Raw genomic sequence first — 17,563 nt, forward strand, 5'->3', positions numbered from 1 at the left:
TATTATTTAAAGGTTTTTTATGTTCACCATTTGAAACCTCAACAACTTACCTTTCATCTGTACGTCTGCTGACATCCGTGGGCTCCAGTGACAGTACACCGAGCTGCTGTACCCTGCTGTAGCCACCTCATAGCTATACACCGTAGCTCAGCCGGAGGAACTTCCGAGTTGTTTCAAGATTGTACATCCATTAGAGTAAGACTGTTTAGATTTAGATTTGCTATTTATAAACCATCCTGACTGTATCTAGTATAAGTTAGCTAAGGGGGTTTGACGTCATAGGTTTAGTTCTTATTTATTTACATACTGATTTAACTTACATTTCAGTCATTTACATTCATTTTCATTTCTATTCGTTTTTTATATATCCTATTTAATTTTAATATTTTAATAAATTGCTTAAATATTTTTAGTAGTATTGTTTACAGTCTAGTCTCATAGTTAAGTTAGAGTCACTTAAGTTCAAATAATTATAGTGAGATTTGAAGTTCATGATAGTTGCACTCAACAGTTCGAGGTTAGTGTTGAAGTCTACTTAATAGTAACATCTTTTATGCCGAGTTCATAGAGTATAATCTCGTGGCGCCCTTTTATTAACATCTTTGAACTCCGACCACCCGGCTGTTAAAATTAAAAAGCTAGTGGCCTCTATGCAATTCATCATGATTAAGTAAACTTTGTGTTTTATTGAACTTCAAATTAGAAAGGGCGTGGCAGACCTAAGTCAAAAATATAGACTTAGTCATAAAAACGACTTAAATAACGTTATATTGATTTAAGTATTTACAAAATGACTTGACTTGAAATAAAATGATTTAAGTCAAAAACTTGAGACTTAAATCAATTTGATTTTAGAAATGACTTAAGACTTAAGTCTTTTTAAAACTGACTGAGATGTTTACAGGTCTCTGACCCCCCGTCAAAAATTTTTTATTGATACGTTTTTTTTTGTCTTCTGCAATGTCCATGTATATGTCCTATTTGTAATTTTAATGACTTAAATAATTGTATTCTCTTTTTAATTGTATGATGCTTGGTTAGATCTTTTGTTATTTGTATATTTTTTGTGCTTTTGTTTGTTTTTGAAATGCTTTGTCGATGAAGCTATTTTTGCTTTTGTACCGGGTGTCCCACTAAGAATAGCTCTCCGGCTGTATCTCGGAAAGTATTAGCCGTAGGGCTTACGGAAAAAAAATATTTATAACTAAAGAGGCTAGAGATTGCTGGAAATTATTCTCAAGTTTGTAAAACGGCCGCTAGGTGGCGCAACTGCTATGGAAAATAAGAAAATAGATTTTTTACCGAATTTTGCCTAGATAATGGGTACTATAAATAATAGCCTCATAATCTTCAGTAAATTTTCGATTTTTTTGTATTTTTTTTTTTTTTTTTTTTTTTTTAAAAATAAAGTGGTGGGGGAAGGTTAGATCTATCTCTATTTAAATGTTAATAACTCCGGACTGGATGATCAGAATCCAACAAACAGGGCTCGTTTAAAAGAGCGTTTCTTACTCTATATTATACCATAAAAATAATAATAATAAGGTTTTGAATGTAGACGCTAGGGGGCGCTTTCTTACAATTTAACAAACATAGCGCATTTTTTCCAAAAAAAATTAAATACGATAGTATGTGTTGATTTAGCTGATAGTAAAGAGTAGTAAAAGCTTAAAAAGTCAGCGAAAACCGCATCTTGATATCTTCTTTCAAATTGAAGATATTAGCAAAATTATAATAAATACGAAAAAATAAGCTCTTAATTACCTTATTTTTACAATACAGTATCAGTAGCCCTCTTGATTAGGCCCATTCTAACAAAAAAAATAAGATAGAAACAGTTAGTTTATTTTAAAATGGACCATATACCAAAATATCATAATATCAGATATCAGATGTATTAATATCTAATATGAATGTGATATGAATATCTGAATATGATGATTCAGTGAAGTCATGGTAGGCTTTGGAAAAAAGTTGCTTTTGACGTAATAGTATAAACGTCAAATTGTTATTGGATCAACATTTTGATAGTCTTAGCAGCGTTTTCTATCTTTTGATTCCTTTTTCAAAAAGCCAACAGTAACTACTTCCAAATTAATAAAGGCATTTGAAAAAGCATTTAAAAGATAAAAAAACGCTGCTAAGACTATCAAATGTTGATCTAATAACTATTTGACGTTTATACTATTACGCGAAAAGCAACTTTTTTCCAAAGCCTACCATGACTTCACTGAATGATCGTTTCTTGTTCACTATTATTAATATCTTAATTATTAGTTATTGATACATCTGATAATATGATATTCTGGTATTTCGTCGATTTTAAAATAAACTTACTGTTTCTATCTTATTTTTTTTGTTAGAATGGGCCTAATCAAGAGGGCTACTGATATTGTATTCAGTAGCGTAACTTCAAATGTGAGGCCCCCCCGCAAGTTTTTTTGGGGGCCCTTATATTAAAATAAACAAAACACTAAAAACATAATATAGCTTTATGTAGGTTTTACTTGGCTAAAAAATATATGTTTAAAATTAAAACATACTACATTATTAAGGTAACAATGTAGCTTAAAAATTAAATCAAGTCCAAAATATTTTTCATTTTTTCCCTTTTAATTTTGGAAATTGTAGGGGACGCTGTTCACATATATATGTTAAGGTCCCTAGATATATAAAGTACCGCAATTGGTTTGTTCAATGTTATTGGCGCGAAAATGGCGGATTTTTGGGGTATTTCTGGAAAAAATGTAGTGGTAGGACTGTTTAAGTGTCACATTTGTCTGAATTTGTCATGTCAAATGTTGAGAAGCTGTCAATTTCAGGATAAAATATTTATCCACATATTTTAAAATTATAAATTTTTTTTTTTTTTTATTTATTAGTTAATAATGTATAGGCGTCGATATCTTTAGTGAAGAAATGTGTATTACACGAAAAGGCCGCCATTTGATGTGTTTTCTAACATCGTCAATATTCAATACACGTTAGGTAGTGGATTGAATTTGTTTATGCTCAGTAAATATTTTTAACAATCTTATTTGTGGTATAACCTATTGGTACTTAAAACTTCATTATAGAACAAGACAAGGCCACATGGATCTGGGAAGGTCGCAGTAGGTCAGGCCGAGATCAACCTCTAGAAATCTAATGTAGAACAAGACAAAGACCTTACTTGCAAACTACAATACATATCTTTTAAAAAAAAAGCTAAGTGTAAGTGAAATCTCTACGTAATCATTCCCTAAAATGTTTAGTGTAGTTTTCAACATTTTGCAGTAAGAAGTTTAGATAAATCTACAATATATTATGATCAGACCAAAGGAAGGATAATTATTTAAAAGAATAAGTTATGTTATGATACATATATAGATTTGGATGACATCACTTCAGGTGGTTTTACCAGTCAGGACTAACAGGGATATTAATCAAAACAATGAAAAAAGCTCAAATAAATTTGATCCTAATAACAAGAATGTTGTTTATGCATATGCTAACTATATAGTTATTGTCATGGACTTAAATAGATTAGTTTTATGTATTTATTAGTAATATGTTTTTTGGTTCATATTGAAATTACTAATAAAAAGTAAACAATATAATGTAAGCATGTAAAGTTATATTTAAAAATTTGGTCTTATACTGTCAGATATAAATAAAAGTGTGTGATTTAAATTTGACATGACATAAAATTGTTAAGATTCATTTGAAGTTTTACATATTGTATGCATATTGTCGAGGTAAAATTATGCCTACTTAATTTATGTACTGTTTGACCAGCGGATCTGAAGCTACGGAAGGAATGCGAGAAAAAAAAATCGACATTGCCACGTTTATCTATAAAATTGCAAAATTGCCAGACATGAACTATAAATTTAATATATTTTTATTATATATAATGTGTTTAGCATATATTCTGACGTATATTACTAAGAAATTTTAACGCGTAGTTCATATTGTTCGGTATGTTTTATTTAATAACTTATTTCTTTCATTCTGTATAATCTGCTTATTTTATGAAAGTTGAAGATTTTTCAACGATATCTTTGGCAAACCAGCATCGCCGCGCATGGCCACCTATTCATCGAACATGATTGGCGAGAGTACGTCACAAGATTTGTTACCACGCGGTTGCCATGGCTTTTACGCCTTTCCTATTCGCTTGCTTTATCCCCAACTTCAGGGTCTCTTCTGAAAAAAGTAGGAATATTGAATACTATTGAAATATCCAGTGGCGGTGTCATTTTTTTGATCATTATTACTTTATTTCATTATTTTATACCGGATCTATCGAAACTTTATTCAACCATATTTTTCATGTATTTGATAGTTAAGTTGTGTTATTGTTTTTTGTTGTATCTTGTTATAATGTTTTTCGTTCATAGTTTTTAATTATTAATATCAAGCTTGATCATATATTTGTATTTTAAATTAATAAATTTGTTAAGGGTAAAACGCTACATAGTCAGACAAAGAAAAATAATAAGCTAATTTATATAGGTGAGTTAATAATAACGTGGATGAAATCTCATTTGGTTTATTTCCTTGTGTTCATAATAAGGTTTGCGATGAAGAAGCTACAGAGAGTTAGCTTAAGTTGCCGCTTAAGCGTAAACTTGAGCGGATATTTTTTATACCGGAGTTATCGGCTATAAATCACACAGAAGATAAAAAAGGCTGAAAACTAAACCCGATAAAATGATATCCAGCTCTGGAAAGAAACGACCACGTGAGACTGCTGTCGAAAGCTCGACGACTTTTTCGAAGTGGTCAGGAATTTGATAAATAGATTCTATCTCGAATTGAAACTCGTCCCCGCAATTAGAAAGCTTTTGCAAAAATTGCTGGAAGAATCGAATTTTTCGTTTAAAAAAAAAAAAAAAAAAAAAATTAAATCAAATTGTTTTTTTTTGGCGTAAATGGCAAAATAACAGATAAATATTAATGGAGCATTATATTGCAGAGAAGATATAAATATATACGCGAAATTCGAAAATATAGCCAAATATTATCTATTTGGATGAAACATATGGGTAGACAATGACCTAACCTTTAAAAACTGCTGGTGGAGCGATACCATATATGGTGTAATAGGCAATATGGATCTACTGGTGAGTAAAATTATGTTTATTTGCGTTTCCAAAGTTAACTATTTTCAAGATTTTTTTTTGCTGGAAATAGTTATATCTAAAAGTATGTATTATAGAAAAAATATGGATTAGTACAGATATATAAATAAATATACCTCAAGACTCAGTCTTGATCATCTGCTGATAGCGAACATGGTTAGCGAAACGACAGTGTAAAATTAAAAGTGTTTTGGTGTATTGTACTGATTTAGTGTTTTATTTTGCTGTGTAACAGCAAAGATTCAACCCAGCTGTAATTATTTCTTCTATTATATTAACAACACAATAATAAGATGATTCCAAAATATTTAAAGGGAGCTTTAATAAAAGCTTTTTTAGTGTTTATCTGCTAACTCAACAGTAACGATTCAAACAGCATAAGTTTTTTGAAAAAAAATATTAATCTGAGTATTATATTTATGATACACATTATTTTCATATAACACCGTACGCCCATGCCTATTTTATGAATGAAATTGGGCGTGTTTTGTTTACAACTCTGTTCCCCTGCCGATACCCCGTAGCTACAGATCCGTTGGTCACACTATATAACAATAATTACAGTTATTTCAATGTTAAATTTATAGCAGTATAACTTTGATTATAATGATACTTAAACATTATGATACTTGTTTTAAAAATATAACATTAAATTGCAAAGTAAAATATATTTTAATTGTATTATGTGGTATTAACTTGCTTTTATTCAACTAATAATAAATTTGTTTGTATAAAAATCACTCCATAACATATAAACCTTAATTATACAGCAGACATAAAGAGCTCCTATGCGTTTCAAGCTTCTTTTCTAAGTTACTTTTAAATTAAGTGCACAATTACATACCTAAAATGCCGAAACTATCTGAAGTAATACTAATTGAAACAAACTTTCTATCACTATTAATATATTTCAACAATAGCAGGTATGTATCATATCAATTTAATTATTACATTTATTTGTTTCAACCATGGTTCAAAATTTTCTCGTATAAAAGCCGACCTTCAAATTTAAGTTTGTAGCTTATTCATAGTTCCAAAGACTTTCGTTTTCATGCTTATTTGTCAAAACTAACTACAGCATAACTAGTATAATAGGGAAAGTTTACTTATGGTATAGGTATCCCGTTCTCATCAACAAAGTTTTTCCAATTGTTTCGACTGAATTAAGTACTAAAATGCTAAATGTTATTCCAACTTTATTTCTTCTTACCTATTAACTTACTTCTGTTGGCGTACTTTGCGCTAAAAGGTAATATAATTAAATGCTAATACAAATAGAAAAACACACGGAAACCATTCGTTTATAACCTCTTAACATATATAGGCCTAAAAAATTCAATTTATGAAGTTGAATATTAATATACCACCTGATATTACGTTAAAATGAAGGTAAACTGTAGATAATAAACGTAATTCTATTACAATTAATAAATATTTTATTTTACGGCTTGCCTGTCAATGTTGGTCGGCCATATTGGCGCCGGACCGACCAGCTGCTTAAAAAGCCGAAACAGCGAAATGTTGACCTCCTTTTTAAATTTGCCGCTAGTTTTGGTAGGTAATTGTAGTCTAGTAGGTAATTGCGGTACTTTATATATCTAGGGACTTTAATATATGTATTTAGTAAATAAAATTGGAGGCCCCCAAAATCACGAGGCCCCCCCGCCGTTGCGGGTGCTGCGGGGCCTACGCTACGCTACTGACTGTATTGTAAAAATAAGGTAATTAAGGGATTATTTTTTGGTATTTATTATAATTTTCCTAATATCTTCGGTTTGAAAGAAGATATCAAGATGCGGTTTTCGCTGACTTTTTAAGCTTTTACTACTATACTCTTTATGATCAGCTAAAATTAAATATACTATTGCATTTAATTTTTATGAAAAATTTTTTTTTAATGTTTGTTAAATTGTAAGACAACGCCCCTAGCGTCTACGTTCAAAGCTTATTATATTTGTTTATGTGAAATTTTTTGCAATATATAGAGTAAGAAATGCTCTTTTAAACGAGCCCTCGCTTGTTGGATTCCGATCATCCAGTCCAGAGTTATTAATATTCAAATAAAACAGATCTAACCTTCCCCCACCCTTTAGTTTTTTTGGTTGATAGGGGAAAATGGCTCTAATGGTTCTAACAAAAAAGATCCAAAATTTACTGAAGATTATGAAGCTGTTACTTATAGTACACCTTATCTAGGCAAAACTGTGTAAAAACCCCATTTTCTTATTTATTTGTAGCAGTTGCGCCCCCTGGCGGTCGTTCTATAACTTGAAAATAATTTCGAGCAATTTCCCATAGCCTCTTTAGTTATAAATATTTTTTTTCCGCAGCCGCTACGGCTAATACTTATTAGATACAGCCGAGAGCTATACTTAGTGGGACACCCTGTACAATAAAGCGTTACTTATTATTATTATTTCGGAGAAACGGTAAGAACTAGAAAAAAAGTTCAAATAAAGGTTGTGGATCGTCAAATTTTACATAGAAGAAATGTTCTCTATTACTTTTTTTGCGCAGATCGAATTTAACCGAGATAGGGCGGCTAGAAGCTAGAGGATGATAAAAAATTTAATAAAAATATAAAGTTGCTGAAAAATTCATATACCTATATTTAACATTTTTATTCAATTTGCTTGGAAAATAATAAATTTCAATTAAGATTTTTTTTCAATTCACCCCGAGAAGGGGTGTGAGTGAAAGATATAAACAAAGTGTTTTTTTTCAAATTTCGGAGGAAACAGTAAGGACTTTTAATAATTTATTTAAAGTCATAAAATATGTATTTAAGAAATTCTTTAAAATCAGAAAATATAATATTTAATAAATAAATCACATTTATTTTGTATTTAATAAAATAAATAAGCTGATTCCCAGTTAAATACCAGTTATAAGAAACTTAAGTTATCGGCTCAATGGTCTAGGGGTATGATTCTCGCTTTGGGTGCGAGAGGTCCCGGGTTCAAATCCCGGTTGAGCCCAACTTTTTTTATTTTTTTTTAATATTTTCTTCGTTTCTTTAAACGCCCAACCTCCCAAGCAACATCACGGGGGCCGTAAACCAACGATAAAACAAACTGGCCACATTTATTCACTGAATTTAATTAGGAACGCGTTGTTATGTAAATGCGGACGAATATAAAAGATGATAAATTCAGTGTACAAGGCGTTTGAATTGAGAAGGACATTCCGTGTTTCGAACCCAGTCGTTTGTTACAGTCGTCTCTTTTCTGTTTCTCTCTTTAACATGGTCCAGTCTATAATTATAAATTGGGCAATTTTAATTAATGACAAATTATATTAGCTACATTAAAAAGTCGTTTTAAATATTTAAAATCTAAATCGATAGTTTTAAAAGCTACATGGAATTAAAGGAGTAAATGGATGGGGCCACTAAAAACTGGTTGGATAAGGTGATTATTTAGATCGAATTTAGATACAGGGTGATCTAGGATAAAGCAGTTTTAATAGACATTGAAACTAAGAATGGTGGTAAAAGGTAAAACACATTATAAATTGAATTAAATAGTGTGGTTTCTAGCAGGTAGAGGAAATTAGGTTAATTCGGAATACTGTTGGTAATTTGGAATACTCACTTATTGAAACTATGCGTGGAGCTATCTGTTTAAATATGGTATAAATTAATAGTTCGGCTTGTAATTAGTGGACAGATTTTGTAGTTATTTAAATTTATAGTCCAGAGCAAAAATATGTGAAAAAATAATAGTAACGTGACAAAAACATTTTTAGTGGAAAAAATTGCCCTGATTTTTGATTTAAATTAACATTAATTGAGTCTTCAGGTAAGTATTGGTTTATATTATAACTAGCGTGTACCCGCGACTTCGTTCGCGTCGAATTAATCATTTGTAATGGTGATGATAAAGCAAAGCAAAAATTTCTATTAACATACAAACTGGATAAAATTTTCTCAAATTTATGTCAGCATGAGGAAAAACAATATATAGCGATATTATTATATACTTGGTAATATTTGAGGGGGTAGTTTCATCTCGTTGGAATTTGACTTTCGAAAAATCTGTTTGCCAAAAAATAGCTTTTTACGTCAAGCAGTTTTAAAAGCAGAATCGTCGTTAATCAATTACCCAACTTTTGGAACACCTGTATGATTTTTTAAAAATTTCAAAATATGTATAAAAACAAAATAAATGAGTGTCAAGCGTTTTCCCGAAAAGACTAAACGTTTTTTAAATAACAAATATTGTAATATTTGAGGAGCGTTTTCACCCTCTTGGAATATGAGATTCGAGAATTTGAGATTCCCTCCTTATCGAACCTCTACACCCCACAGTCAATCCGTTTGTCAAAAATCAGCTTTTAACGTCAAGCAGTTTAAGCAGAATCGTGTCCTCTCGGCTGACGTCGATTCCGAATTTTCTAGATTTATGGATACCTGGTCTAATCTGGCGTACAAGGCGTTTCCTCTTAGGCCTATCAAAAGTAAACAAGGTATACCCTGGTCTACTACAGGCTTGCGTATTAGTTGCAAGTGCAAAGAACATGCGCTCATTATCTCACCTTAAGAAATTCACGGACAGCGTCTTCTTTCATAATTACGTGAAACTTTATAGAAAGGTTTATCGTAAGACTATGAAAGCTGCCAAGGACATTTATTATAATGCGAGGCTGGCCAAAGCCGGTAATGTCGCTAAGGAGACTTGGGCTATTGTAAATGACTTAAGGAATAAGACTTCTTCGTTTGGCACAGTCTTTAATTCACCTGAAGATTAACACTTACTTTGTTAATGTGGCTAAAAATTTAGTGAACACCATAACTCCTTCCATGATTCACTTTCATATCTCCCTAAAGCAAATGAGAATTTACACAGTTTCTTCTTCACGCGCGTAGCATTAGATGAGCTCCGTAGTACAATTAATAGTATTAAAAACAAATCCTCATCTGGGACTGATGGGCTTACTCTCAAAATGTTCTCTGAACTTCCTGAATGCACATTAAACCATCTTACTACATTAATTAATTACGTAATAAAAATAAAAAAAAGTTTTTCCAAACTGCCTTACAACAACAGCAATAATTATCACACTGTATAAAGGAGGTGATAAAGATGAAGCTTCAAACTATCGCCCAATTGCACTCCTGCCCACGTTATCTAAGATCATTGAAAGATTGGTTAAAAAGGTTTCTATCTTTTCTCCTTAAATATAACATACTTACTACCATCAATTTGGATTTCTAAGTAACAGTTGCACAAATGATGCTATGTTCGACCTTTTAATAATGTATACTCTAGCCTGAATAACCATCACTCTACAGCTACAATTTTCTGTGATTTCTCTAAGGCTTTTGATTGTGTAAATCATAATATCTTAATTAACAAATTGCAATACTATGGTTTCAGGGGTGTGCCGCTCGAATGGCTTAGGTCATATCTTGGCAACAGAAGGCTTGTGAGGATTGATACGTCTATGTCTTCTTGTAAGCCTATAGAATGTGGTGTCCCTCAGGGTTCAGTACTTGGCCCTATTTTGTTTCTGGTGTTTATCAACGACATTGCAAATCTAGACATTAGCGGTAAAATCTACCTCTTGCGGACGATACTAGTTTCTCTTGGAGCGGCCCAGATGTTAAGGCACTATGATACTATATCCAGTGACTTACGCACCATTAAGTCTTGGTGCGATTCTATTCTAATCTCCTATGCCTCCACCTATCAAAAACTAAAGTTTTGTCATATAAAGTACTATACAACCTTTTTGTGCCTTAATAACACTACTATTGACGTCGTGGACTCTGTGAAATTCTTAAGGACTTCTTGTAGGCAACTCGTTAAAATGGGACTTTCACATTGAAGCTCTATCAAAGAAACTAAGCGCTGCCTGTTTTGCGCTAAGATCAGTTTCTAAGGGACTTAACTTCTCAACCTCTAGAATAGCCTATTATGCCCTTTTGAGTCACATCTTCGTTATGCTTTTCCATTCTGGGGTGCCCCGCTTGCGCAGCTATCCGCAGGGTGCAGGCACGATCTTTATCTGCCAACCCGAGCTCAGAACTAGTAAAGGGTTCAATACTGTACAATGCCAAAAAAATGTACAATCATCTGCCTTTGAATATCAATCGCTTTCATTCTTTCCCGCATTATTCAAGGCTCTAAAATCATACCTACTGGAGAGAGCCCTATATGCGGTAAACTACTTTTTGTTGATGTTTAATTATGAACAATTTTGAATTTAAAATTTTCTCACACACTGGTCAAAGGTCAAGTATTTAATATTCTATAACTTTAAAATTATATCTATTTACTGCGTACTGTTCTAAAATTGTCTATGTATATTCTTTTTGTAATTTTAAAGACTTAAATTTTTTTTGAATTGTATTATTTGTATTGTGTATTTTTTGTTGTTTGTATTTTTTTTGTGATTTTGTTGTTTGTGAGTGCTTTGTCGATGAAGCTGTTTTGGCTTTTTGCACAATAAAGCGTTTGTTTGTTTGTTTGTTTGTTTGTTTGTGATACTCAATGGTCATATTTTATGAAACACCCTGTATAAATTTTTAAAAAATCTTAAAATATGTAAAACAACAAAATTTAACGTTTTCACAACGTGTTTAAGAGTTTTTCCGAAAAACTCACCGGTTTTTAAATAAAAATATTTTAATATTTGAGGGGTGGTTTCACCCCTTAGAATTCGAGTTCAGAAAAATCCCTTCTTATTGAACCTCTACACCCTAAAGTCAGTCCGTTTTCAAAAATCAGCTTTTACGTTAAGCGCAGCATCAGGATCGTGATGAATCGATTTTTCGAGCACCCTGTATACATTTTAAAAATCTTAAAATATGCCAAAAAACAAAATAAAGAAATATACGTGTTTAAACTTTTTTCGGAAACTTCGTTTTTAAATAAAAATATTGTAATATATTTGAGGGTGGTTTCAGCCCCTTGGAACTGAATTTCGAAAAATCCCTTGTCGAACCTCTACACCTAGAATCAACCTATGCCAAAATTGAGCTTCTTACGTTGAGTGGTTTGAGCAGGATCGTGATTAATCAGTGAGTCAGTCATTTTTAAGGATTTTATATATAAGTAGACCAAGTAGCATTTTCACGACTTGCGACCACATGTTTACTAAACACAACGTTGGATAAGATATACGTTTCATCCTGTATATGATGTATAGACTTTTCTTAGATTAAAATAAATTATAGTTGAGCCAATAGTATTCGCTATTGGTTTAAGAAAAGTGTCTTTTTAATCAAGAAATGTCCCTTTTCAATCAAGAATTTTCGCATGAATCAAAGAGACTATTGTTCTTATAGCAAGAACTTCTTTGCATATTCGTTTTGGGTCAAGAGTGAAATACTTTGGACAGATAGATTCTTCTATTCCCTAAAGTAATTTTATAAAGCTTATGAAAAGATAGTTAATGCTTTGAGCAAAGAAACGTCGTTCTTGGCCCTATTGAAAAGCGCCAATCTTTTGGGTCAAAGTCATATTCATTTCGACTGAGATCCTTTTTTTCAATTAAGTTTTAGAGATTTATTATTGATTTAAAATAGATTTTAATTTATCAGCTAAGTGGTGAAAAAATCGGTTTTTTTTTATTTTTTTCTCTCTCTGTATGTTTTTTTTTGGCAAACTATGTACCCTAAAGAAATTAAGCTTTTAAATAAAAAAGCTTAATTTTTTTTATTTTAAAATTTCTAAATATTCTCCTGGCCAAAATTGAGCATTTTTCACTTATTCCGAATTGAAAGATGCTACTGAAGGAAAGTACATGATATCTTATCATTAGAAAGGGAATTGAAAGACCTTTCACATGAGGTATCACTCGGCGCCCCTTTCCATTCAAGAATTTAGGCCTGGCGCCGCCCCCGTCTTGGGGGTTATAGGTGTGAAAGTGGTTTTATGATATTTTCTTTTCCCCCTCGAAAACTAAATCGACGTGTCCGAGCGGTTTTCCAAATTTTAATTTTAAACGAGAAAAATTGGGGTGGAAAGTTTCCATTGGCCCCTCTGTATATGGTATTGCCTGATTTTACCAAACCAAATCAAAGTTTCAAACCGCACAAGTAGGCATTTGTGGAAAATATTGCATCTAGGGTTGGAACTTTATTTTCACATTTACTACAGCTGTAATAGATTCATAAACAACTGTCTAACAGAAATAAAAGCATTAATACTTGGTCACTCGTAAAAACCGGCAACACTGTATGTCGCATTGTATTGTGTCTCTCTGTATGTCAACTGGTCGTATATATTTCTCTGTCGTATGCGTTAAAGTACAGACGGAAATAAAGTGACCAGGGCTAGTATGTGAATCCTCGTGTATTTTCCGCCATTTCATTTTTCCACTCGCAGTGAAACATGATATCGTTGATTGAAGAAATAGGGAGATGCGCAAGCTTATGGCCGATTTCGTGGCACAAAACTTTTTCGAGATGTAGCTGGCGTTAACCTCAGCCCAAGCCTCAGCCTATGCGAGATTTAGTTTAGCTCTGCTCCGCTGCGCGCTGATCGGAGTCGTTTACAGTAGGCGTCAGAGTTACCTTGGAAATGAAGATCGCTGTTATTTGATATGTAAAATATTATGGTAAATGTCAATAATTTCGTCATTTCCAAGGCAGCTAAACGACTTTTTTCTATTACACGCTACGACAAACATCTAGTATCGTAGTTCTGAACACAGTACCTATAAAAGAATTTTTATTTTTGTTGTTTATTCTATATTTAACACGAATACATTTTCAATATATAAACGCGGATTTTTCATCCAAAGATATTTTGTCAAACATATTACAGATATTACACATTTTAATATGGCAATACTGTCGCTTTCAGATCCACACTGTCTTCGATATGCCATCGCTGGACGAATTAGAGTAAATAAGTTTCTTATGCGTTGACCGCAAAACGATTGGTGTCTCCACCGTACAGCATTTGACACGTAAGGGAAAATCAAATCTGCTTTGTTACGAATTTCGGTCATTAGGTTGCGTATCTTCCCGATTCTTTCAGTCAATGATGATATGTCATTTTTGAAATAAATCAATAGAGCTTGTATTCTGTTTCTAACCTCGGTTATGGTTTTCTATTCCATGAGAAAAGACGCCTCTCTAAAAAATTGAAATTCCCAAACCGTTGTACATTTAAAGAAAACCAAATACACAAACCTCGTGACATCCCGATAACCATATCGGAAACAAAGATAAATCCAGGTGTATATTAAATTAATTAATCGGATGGCTTTCGGTCAATGTTATCTCGCCGCGGTAGAGTCGCGCCACAATAAAACAAGTTCGACCTGTCGAAACGGGCCGTGTTCCGAGATGATTGAGGTGCCATTCAAAATATGTTAAGTAGATAAACGTATATTTCAGTAGTAGAATGAGCGAGCGAGATGGAGAAAGTGCCACCGAAGATATGCCTATGGCTGAGGAGAAGATGTTGAAAATATAAATAAGCGGCTCGTATTGAGTCGAAAGAGGCGAGAAATGGAAGCCGTTAAAATTTATTGTCGGGCACGTTGCGGTGGGCGGCAAATTCTCTTTCTATGCACATCTACATTCTCACACTTATCTATTTATTGCAGAGCCTGCAGAGGTCATACAGTTGTTTCAGCAGTGATGGTTTCATTTAATATTTGATTTAAAATTCCATTTAACTTAAAAATGGGTAAAGGGTCGTTTTAAGAAAGCGATATTTCTATTCTAAATACATTAATTTTTTTACTAACTGACGCGGCAAACTTGTTGAATTTGTAAAAATTGGTCAAGAATTGACACATTTTCGGGAGGTGTTCATTGAAGTTGGTGACCATAGATAAAATGAAACAAGTTTAGATTATAAAGTGCCCATAAAGGACAATGTAAAACACTATTTGGCGTTATTCTTGAAACGGTCACGGCCCAAAACTTTTAGAAAATTTCGGAGCAGTTCGACTTTTCTGAATATATATCCTTAAAATATTATTTATTCAAATTTATTATTATTTTCTTTTAATTTTATAAATAAAAACAGTGTGTTGCATACAAGAAAGAAACTTTATTTTATATAAGGACATATGTATGAAATATCTATGAAACATTGGAAACCGACGTTATGCCATAACCATCCACGATGGTTTTTGCAGTTCACAGCACAGTTTTTTAAGTTTTTAATGCCACTTTTCACAATTATCACGGGTTTGAATAAATAAAACTTAAATTAAACTCAAAGATAGCAATAATTACTTTGACAATGGCCGCTTTAAACACTTTTCGGTATTTTTTCAATGGGAGCGGTTTAAATTTTGAAAGATTTTATAATTTTTGAAGATTCTGACTTTGACAACAAAAAATTATTTCTGTTTTTATTAGTGGTTGTTCTTAGCAACCGCTATAGCAGCGCCAGATCCCGTACAACGGTCGCGACCCAAAACAATTTCGCGACCTAAAATTTTAAATTTATTTCCTTTATCTATGGTTGTTGACCAAATGATAAGGCTCATCAATGTCATTCATAGGTCCAGAACCCTTATTCTGTGGCGCTGTAAAAACAGTCACAAGAATGGCCACAGAACGGTGGGTGGCCAACAAATCTTTAGCATGGTGAAAACCAGAGGTGGAAACATTTACCGGGAGAGACAGATGAAAAAGTCTACAGTAGACCATTTGTCAAAATTCATGGCAGGCGACCTGATAAGCACAGACAGAAAGACAGTCAAAACTGCTATGGGTCTGCTAATAGGGTATTGTAAGCTGAATATGTACAGTACTTCTATCCGTAAGGGGGGAAACGATATTCTCTGGATGTTTCTCGTAAAAAATTAGACGACACTTTCATTCATAGACACAGATCCAGTAGACGTACTTTATCTAAAGCTAATGAGATTGACGGTCGAAACCGTTAACTGCAGGTTTTGTCAATCTGAACCAGGCATGCATTTTATGTATTACAGGATGGCAAATATGAGATTCTATGTACTAAATAATGTTAGGTAATTGACAAAAAGCTATACGGAGAGCTCAGTCTCCAAATTGCTAGAATTTTTAAAAGGATAGAAAGGATCAGAAAAGGGACCACAATAATTCTGAAAAGGTGGCAGTGGAACAGGCTGATAGCCATCTCGAAGAATCTACATGATAAACACTACGAAACTACGTTATATGATCGAATAAAATATCAGAAATATCGGTAGCTATCATTTCTTTTTATAGAATCACAAAAAGGACATTAAAACTAGTCAAATATGATCAATCATCAAGTTTGTCTGCAAAAAAAACTAAATTTTATTGTTTATCCATGATGTTAAAGAGTTTTTATTCATTTACAAAGGATATTTTGCATCACATGAGTGCACTCTCCACTAAGTACTTTAAAATATTATTTAACTATGATCTCTTTATCTCTCTTTCAATTTTGTCGGCAGCCTTTTCAACAGCCTTTTCCAGCCTGATGAACGTATAAGCCTCTATTCTGTCCTATTTTTGCAACTCTTTGCCAGTTTTTTCTACTCTGTCGTAGCAGTTTTTGGAAGACGTTCGAAACTGCATTTGATTTTTCTTGGTTTCCTACGTACGATAAGTTTGGGTCATCCTTCATCCCTCTATCTTGCGATATGATTTATCTAGCTTTCTATTTTTCTAACTATGTATCCTATCATATCCTGCTGGTCACAGTTGTGTTCTTCGTGCAATCTCCTCACTTTTTAGGCCATCTCTGAGTGTTTTTTCAAGCATCTTTTAATTCGGGCACTATTCATTGTTCTGTATAGTTCAACGATTAATTCATCGAACGCCTTACACTATTTGACAAATGCGATATGTAACGGTACATACAATATACTGTGCCTGATCATAATCATACTTGGCCTACGGGCTGATATGTGTCGAATTTATTTGATAATTTATTTGTGGCAACCTTTGTGAACGATTTATAGGGTTGGTGTAGAAGCTTTATTGGGTGATATTTTTCACTATTCAATTTGTGATCTGAGTATCTACATCAACTCAAAAGACTTTTTATCATTTTCAGCTGGTAGAGAGGATTTTCGTTAGGATAAAGATATTCATCCTGTTACCAGTGAAGCGTTAGATTTCTTCTTTAATGAAAGGAATTGTGAGATTTATGCGAAGATCACCATCTCGAATATATCTCGGAGCAACATCAATGTATCGTAGAACTTCTATAATTCTATCTGCCAACTTAAAGACGTCCCCAACTACCAATATACTACATTTTAAGCAAAATTCATATCCAGCTCTTCACGCTTCTTCGTTTATACATAGGGGTTTTCTATTTCTACTCTATGTCAGGCCTAGTTATTTTGCAGTTTTGGCATAGTGGAGAAAAAGATTTTATGACAATTAAGCCAATTAATATATGACAATTAATATATAATATTAATACCAAAATACATTACTTTATAGCCAGAACGCACATATGGCTAATCACATTTCCATCAGCAGCCAATAATTCAAACTT

The 17,563-nt window shown here is 32.7% G+C and overlaps 1 non-coding gene across 1 annotated transcript; it reads left to right on the forward strand.

Moving 5' to 3' along the window:
* Positions 1-8,032: 8,032 nt before the first annotated feature.
* Positions 8,033-8,104, forward strand: Trnap-ugg. Its single transcript has one exon. It is a non-coding gene; the product is annotated as a tRNA-Pro (tRNA).
* Positions 8,105-17,563: the final 9,459 nt, after the last annotated feature.

This window comes from Sitophilus oryzae, unplaced genomic scaffold, assembly GCF_002938485.1.
Source record: "Sitophilus oryzae breed Bouriz unplaced genomic scaffold, Soryzae_2.0 scaffold_172_pilon_pilon, whole genome shotgun sequence".
In the NCBI taxonomy this organism is placed as follows: domain Eukaryota; kingdom Metazoa; phylum Arthropoda; class Insecta; order Coleoptera; family Curculionidae; genus Sitophilus; species Sitophilus oryzae.